The following is an 8,213-nucleotide window of genomic DNA, read 5'->3' as shown; positions in this document are numbered from 1 at the left end:
ATAGACTGTAAGCTCCACTGGGGCAGGGGCTGATGTGAATGTTCAGATATCCTCTGTAAAGCGCTGCGGAATATGTGTGCTCTATATAAGTAACTGCTAATAAATAAAGGGCCTGATACAGACCCACTCGCTAAGCAGCAGTTCTGTACCACCGCCACGTGAATATAAACGCCAGCATGTGAATGGTGTGTGTATGCCTACACATCCATTCGCATGCGGGCCTAGGGGCAAAAAAATCATTAGATGGTCGCCCGGTCATCCGTATATTCACCGATATGCATGTGTAGTCCCGAAACATCGGTCCCCTGCGAATTTGCTGCTGAGTAAACCTGAATCAGGGCCAAAATAATAATAACCAGAACTTGCAACTCTCTGAAAAGATTTATTTAAGCACATTTGATGGCGTAAATCAGATCCAGATGCTACAGCTGTGAGAAAGTAAGATAATAATGACAAATTTAATGATGACGTTGCTTCCTGTGATGTGATTATAGGTGTCATTTACAGAAAAGCGTTGGTGGCTCAGCAAATGTATACATACTGTCAGATAAATCCACGCAGAGCAGGATTCTGGGGGCTGGCTGTAGTCTGTCACAGTTCAGCTCTCAGTGACGCATCAGCACCAGAGTAATAGAAGTTCTCAGTATCCGCTGAAAAATAGTGTACTACAGTTACTGAACCTTAGCTATTCTGTAGATGTGACACAAAGATTCAGTATGGCACCTGAATGAAAATAAATGAAAAGGGACACATTTTGTTCTGAATTTACATAGGAAAGGCTGCATGCAAAAAAATGCAGCTTTATGTGCATATGTTCAGTCAGATGCTTTTTTTAGTGTAATTAGCCCAAAAACAATAGCATAAGTGTACATTGTATATTGTTAGTATGGTTCTTAATAAGTGCAAATTCAGAATTTCAAAAATAAATGGAATAAAATATAAGCGCTATTACAAATTAATGCAAGACAACGCCACAAATCTGTTTTCCCCTCAAAAGGGGAAACTTCTTGCCTGTATTACAGTGGTTCCCAAGCTTTCCTGAATCACATCCCCCTAGGACAACGGTTTCTTATTGAGAAAGTAATAAAAACTGATTACATTGTATGTGTCATCCTTAGGTTCAGCCATGTTGTGCTTCTGTTTTTCCCTGTACAGTATTTAATCATTGGTAGCCGCCAGCATTAGTTTTGCCTCCCACATTGACATAATTCATTTGATTTGGTCCTGGACTACCAACCTATGACACCTTTGCAAGTACGTGTGCCACAACTCCAAGTTTTGGATATACTGCTGTTTCAGTTGAAATTGAAATGTCAATAAAGTAATAACGAAATATAATATGGCTGCGATTCTAATGATTTATGGTTCATCGGTTGAAGAGACCAAGATGCAATAAGCCATTCGAAAGTGACTAGATAGTGTTGTACCAGGCCACTAGCATATGCAAGAGATCTGTCCCCTACAAGGTGTATCCATAACTAATTATGGAAATGAGATTTATCTGAACTCTGCTTGTGGGGGGGATGCTCTAACATCCGCGCCCCCTTACCGCCACCCATCGCCGGCTACCGCTAACATAATTATCGCATATGCTGTAACGCTTTTGCGTTAAGAGCTGTCTTTGCGGTGGGAGACAGCGGCTCCCCCTCCCTCCCTTACCCGGAGCTGCTGCTGCTGCGCCGAGTTCTCCTCCTCCCTGCACCCGAGGATCATAGTTCAGGGAGGAGGAGGTCACAGGTCCGGGCAGCACAGCTCTGTGCTGCCCGGACACAGGTGAGGGGGGGTCGGTGCGGGGCGGCAGTGGGTCGCGGTAGAAGCCCATAGGCTTCTATGGGGCATCGCCAGATTTTTCTGGCGATGTCCCCGTCGCGATAACCCGGCGGGGATGCTTAGAGCATCCCAAAATGCGGTAAAAACCCAGATAACGGGGGTTTTACTGCATTTTTAGTTTAGAGAATCACCCCCTGTGTCTGGCCACCCCTTTACAAACATTCTTTACCTACTGCCCCACCCTCTGATACCATTAGAACGTGTTATTAAACGCATTGCTGACATAGGTTTCTGTACTGATAAAAGGAGTAGAGAGAGATGGCGTAAGAGGGGGATAGAGTAGAAGAGAAAAAAGGAAAACTTAAATAGAAAGAAGAGAAAGAAATGACAGATAGACATAGAGAGAAAAAATCCAGGGACAACAACTAATGGTATAAAAGTGTGCATAGTAAAAAGCCAGAATATTTCCTGTTACTAATCTGTAATCGCTATGATTGCCTTGACTCGTAAAGTCAATACCATGTAATTGGCATTATATATTTCGGTATAGTTGCAGTAAATGGGAATTAGACTTTAGATGAGTTTGACAGATGCTGTTCATAAATGCTGTAATTCTGAGTTGTAATTGTGACTATAATTCATGTGTGCACTGCTGCCCCTGTTATCCTCTTCCTGACACCAACTGTTATTTCATTTTCACACTCTGCCTCCCTCTGCCTCTCCCTTTCACCCACTGCCATAATGAATATTGTGAACTTGGATTGGGGTGGAGGAGGGGGGTGCAAATTATATTTTTTGTACCTGGGTCATAACCCACAAGTTCCGCCACTGCCTACAACTCTGTTTTCCACAAAATAATACCTATGAGGTTGAACATGGCCCCATCAAGGATCACATGAGCAACATTTTCTGACCAATGCATCAACTTACTATGGAGGCCAGCAGGATCGTATACAAACAACAGCTGCAATGTATTAACAGGAATTGCTACAGCACGTACTCTATACATGCTTGGAAGCAAAGCCATTTGGGTGAAGGAAGTCCATGTGTATATGGATTGGTTTTTTTGGTGATTTATTTTTAACCCCTGGATGCCTATAGGGGAAGAAGAGGATGCGCTCTACACCAGATGGATGGTAAGTTTGAATTTTCTTTCACAGGTACTGTACTGCTTTGGATTCTACATGGAGAAATGGAGCGAACCTACGTGATCAAGATAGGTGAGTATGGATATATATAAGCGTGGGCGAGCACAGCAGACCCGCAGCGGACCCGGAAGGAGCAGGCGGCCAGCTACCTCCATGAAAGTACACAAGTACCGTATTTTATTTATAACTATTGGTTCTGTAGTAGGACTACAAGTCCCATTGGGCTCATTAATGCCCCGTATGCTGGAACTTGTGGTTCTCCAAGTCCCAGCATGTGGGGGAGGCTTACTGGACCCTGGCAGTACGGATGGTGTAATGGTTAGCATTACTGCCTCACAGCACTGAGGTCATGGGTTTGATTCCCACCATGGCTCTAACTGTGCGGAGTTTGTATATTCTCCTCGTGCTTGTGTGGGTTTCCTCCGGGTACTCTGGTTTCCTCCCACAATCCAAAAATGTACTGGTAGACTAATTGGCTCCCAAAAGATTAACCCTAGAATGTCTGTGTGCGTGTATATGTGGTAGGGAATATAGATTGTAAGCTCTACTGGGGCAGGGACTGATGTGAATGTTCAAATATACTCTGTACAGTGCTGCGGAATAAGTGTGCGCTATATAAGAAACTGTTAATAAATAAATAGTTCTACTACAGAATCCAATATCTATTTTTTACACTTATTTAACCCATTCTTTGCTATCAGTCCGGTGTCCACAGCCCACGGATGCCGGGGACAGCCCCAGACTTCAGCCCTGGCTGGGGGTACCCTGGAGGAGGGGGACCCCTTTATTGGGACATCCCCATTCCTCCAGGGACCCGGCCTGGGCTGACAAGCCATGGTGTTCATGCATCGGCCGAGGCACCATATGTAAAAAGTGTTTAAGCTCAGTGCTGGTTTCCAAAATACGGAGCCAGGACCAGTCCCAGAGCATGGTGCTGGTTATAGAAATACATGGGGACCCCATTTGATTCCCCCCCTGCCTCCCTTTATTTCTGCAACCAGAGAAGCCTGCACTTCAGCCAAATACGCCTGGAAAATGAGGAGTAATTTCAAGTCATAATTTCTCCTGAATTGCCGGCTGAATCAGCAGTAGTAAATAAGCACACCACCATAGAACTCATGGCCAGATACGGCTGAGTTCTGTCAATGGTGTATTGATTCGTAAACCACAATTTGGCTGAGCTTGCCGTATATAAATATGGCAAATCAGACGAGTGTAGCTGATAGTATATTCTCTGATGCTAATTTACCAGCCGTATTTCACATCAAATGGGTATGAATACACACATTTGTAAATTTCCACCAGTAGATCTTATGTTTGGCAACTACAACCTTATATGGCCAAAGCTGCCATTACTGTGGTTATGCCCTGGATATTATGGAAAATACTTGTAGAAGTAGTAGACTAAAATGCAGTTCCAAGTAACAATTTTCCACTGGATGATTAACAAGTTGGTAACTGTGTGTAGGGGTAATTACTGTATAAAATCCAGTCTTATCTGCAGATTTGTTTTCATTAACGCTGTTACATAGAATGGATGGCACCAAGCACCTTGTAAATTAATTCAAAATAAATACTTTCAGGTTGCAGTAGAGAATGTACCAAGATATGGAAAACCCCAGTGTGGAGCTGAGGTCTACCTCAAATATCGGAAGAATGTTGTTATTGTCATTCCTGGTTCCATCAAACGGGTTTCACAGTTGTTCAGTCATGTTACTGGGTCTTACTGTGCCAATTAGCAAACAATAAGGTTATGTTTTATAAGTGGCAATGGGCTGTATTGGGGACTTGACATACATACTCCACAAAGAATAGACCGTTGGAATGAAATTATTATTATATTTTTTTTTTTGCAAAAACTGTTTTTATTGAAGCAGTAGACAAAGTTATAGATTACAAAATATTCAATCCATAAAATGTAATCAATAGTATATCTGCTTTACAAGTAAATCAACATATAAACTACAGAAGGATAGGAAAGAAAAGAAGTAAATAAAGGAAATAGAAGAAAGGGAGGAGTAAATATTTCGTGGACATATATAACCTATAAGTGGGAGTAAGTTGAAAGTTATAGCATAGGCGATAAGTCTCCATTGGGTTAATGGACTGACCCGTGGAGAAGGAGACCAGGTCTTCCATGTCTAAAAAGTAATCAATTTTTGTTAGCCATTGTTTCATCGAGGGAGGTGTTGAGGATAGGATAGCCATAATACCAACCCTCTGGAGGTCCTCAACTAGGGTGACCAACTCATCCCTTTAATCCGGGACACATTTTAATTAAACAGGGTCTGTGGCTGATTAAAACCAGGTGGAATGGAGGGACTGCGGCTGATTAAAACCAGGTGAAATGGAGTCTTGAAGTCAGCCAGCCACAGAACCTGTGTAATTAATATGTGTCCCGAATTAAAGGGATGAGTTGGTCACCCTAGTTGAGGACCTCCAGAGGGTTGGTATTATGGCTTTGGCCGCATTAATAAAATGCCTCAGTGAGTGTTTATAAGCATATGGGTTTATCTGGATGAGGTTTAATAACCAGAATCCTGGGTTCTTGGGCACAGTATCACCTAGTATTAGTTCAGAGCACTTAAATACCTCTGTCCAAAAAGCAGAAATACGGGGGCACTCCCACCAGATTTGTAAAAAGTTGCCAATTGGCGATTTACATCTCCAACAAAGATTAGACACTGTTGGAAACATTTTATTAAGGATAGATGGGGTTCTATACCATCTGTATAAGATTTTCTAAAGATTTTCTAAAGTATGAAGGCATAGTGAACTACACTGTGTATTACTAAGAATCGTATCCCAATTAAGTTGTATTGCTAGTTTTTGTATATCTCTCTCCCGGGAAGTCATAAATGAGGGAGTTTTAGTGACAAAGTTTTCCATAATGATCGCATATACTGTACTTGGGAGACAGTGTGAGTAGGGGGCTATGGGGAGATGCATATCTTCTCAAAGGGAGTGAGGTCTCTCCTGATATCGGAGAACCCTCTGGAAGATATAAGGAGTGGCATACCTGGAAATATTTCCAAAAGTCTGAATTTGGTATGTTCCAAAGCGATTGAATATCGGAGAATGTCCGCACCTCACCAGAACGCACCAGTTGGCCTAGTCAAAAGATCACAGATTCCGCAATCTGTCAAAAGCTAATCTTTGAAGACCAGGAGTAAATTCTGGGTTATAAAGAAATGGAGTAAGGGGGAGAATTTAGAGGATATGTGAATGTTAACCCGGAGCTTAATCTTTTAAGTGTGGGGGCGACTATAGGGTGGGAAACTTTTGGGAGTAATGGCAGCCAGCGGGCGACTTCTATGTACTTTTGGAAGCAGGCCTCCTCCAGAAGGACCCATTGTTTGTAGTTTTTGGCGTGTGTCCAATATATTATTCTGTTACAAAATGATTGCGTCGTAGTAGTTCGGAATATGTGGGAGTTGTTGGCCTCCTTGGTGTTTCCTCGTGAATAAGATGTTGTGTTTGAAACGTGGTGTAGTGCGATCCCAAACAAAGGCCCTGATGAGATTCTGGATTGAGTGGTTCCAAGTACTAGGGATGTGTATTGGCAATGTTTGTAAGAAAAATAGAATTCTGAACGCAATGAGTTCAACAGAGGAATACAATTAAATGTAAATAATTTAGACAGGTCGTTCGGAATCTGAACACCTAAATATTTTATTTTATGATCATGCGAAGTAAATGGGAAGCAGTTTTTCATGTTTATAAGTGTGTTAGAAGGTGTGGATAAGTTCATTGCGATAGATTTGGAATCATTTATTTTAAAATTAGAAAGGACTCCAAATTGATTGAATTCTGAGATCAGGTTTGAGAGAGAGGTTGATGGATTGGAGATGAGGGCAAGTAAATCATCAGCATACATAGCTAGCTTGTATTCTTTACCCTTTACAGTGAGGCCTGTGACATTTGGGTTTGCTCTAATGCTTCTGGCTAATGCTTCTATACATAGAACAAATAGTAAGGGTGACAAGGGGCACATCATTTTAGCAAAAAATTTAATGTTGATGTTTAATAGAGATTGGCCTATAACTGGAGCATAAACTAGGGTCTTTGCCATCTTTAGGCAGAACTGGGATATGGGCCTCCTAAGAAATTTGTTTCTGATGGATTGGGAAATATGTAAGCATCATAAGCCAATAATATCAATACACCATATTGTATTTGTAAAGCAGATCCTGTTCACTCCAAACCGCTACCAAAATATCTTTACATATCTGACATACCTCTAAAATATACACGTTCCGTTCATTCTCTCCTAAATTATAACTTAACACCGGGCCTTACACCTTCACCAACCTTCCTATAGTATAGGCCTACATCCTGACCTGATCATGTCCGGGAGGTTTATGAGCTCCTCTGTGATGACACCTTGGGTTTATGATTGTTTGCGGCCAGTAGTTCATCCTCAGTATTTAACCAGAACTCTAGATCATATAATGTATTATTATTTATTATAATATTGGGCAAAACATTTCTAACTAATGTATGATTGTGCTTTGTGGCTGCGCATGTCACCAAGAACCTCAGTACAGAACATTTTTGTGCGATGAGGTGTCAGCTTTCTAACTGTTTCTCCAGCACTTTGTGTCTAAAACTAATAACCCCTATAGTGTCACAGAGATTATAGTTGGTAATAGAATTTCGCACAGTGCGGCCTTGAAGGGGTCATGCCAAGCTCCATATATGGTTGTGTCTAACCCTTTGAGTGACATCATCTTTGTGAGAGATGCACAAAATATATATTAAAAATGCCAGCGTTGCTCACATTTGTTATACAAATTCAAATAAAAGATGTGTAAAAAAATATATATTCCTGTATAAGGTAAGCATTACAGGTCATTATGATGAATAAAAATGTTTCCTTGGCATTTTTTCAAGGTGCCCATGCATGGTACAATTATTGTATACAATATCGCATCGCATCTTATCGCATCGGAAAGGTTTTGCAATGCAATGAGATGAGATCTAGTACAAAAAGTATGTGCAGCACATACTTTTTGAGCTGTGCGATGATATGTGTGACAGTAGCACGCATCTCATCGCACCCAACAATCGTACCGTGTATGAGCACCTTCACACCTATTTTGGCAAATTCCCTTGGCACTGAAAGGGTTAAATGCTCGTTGCAAGATATTTCTAGATAACATTATTAACTGTATATTTTGGGATATTTAGCTAGTATTGATAATAACATTGCTGCCTGCAATATTGGATTGCTATTCATTTTCATCTAACTTAGCACAATGAGGGTTATTTTGTTCACTCTTTCTGACAAATTCA

The 8,213-nt window shown here is 41.3% G+C and overlaps 1 protein-coding gene across 1 annotated transcript in view; it reads right to left on the bottom strand.

The window, feature by feature from the left end:
* Positions 1–369: 369 nt before the first annotated feature.
* The window catches only part of LOC146007815 (uncharacterized), a 145,502-nt gene continuing 137,658 nt past the window's right edge, over positions 370–8,213 (bottom strand). Inside the window, exon 5 of the mRNA XM_083146471.1 lies at positions 370–723. The gene's annotated coding sequence lies outside the window, so the exon portion shown is untranslated. The remainder of the gene's footprint in view (positions 724–8,213) is intronic.

Source organism: Crinia signifera, chromosome 6 (genome assembly GCF_055691185.1).
Source record: "Crinia signifera chromosome 6, ASM5569118v1, whole genome shotgun sequence".
NCBI lineage: Eukaryota > Metazoa > Chordata > Amphibia > Anura > Myobatrachidae > Crinia > Crinia signifera.
Note: the sequence above shows the minus strand (reverse complement) of the source record. Positions and strands in the feature narration are given on the sequence as shown.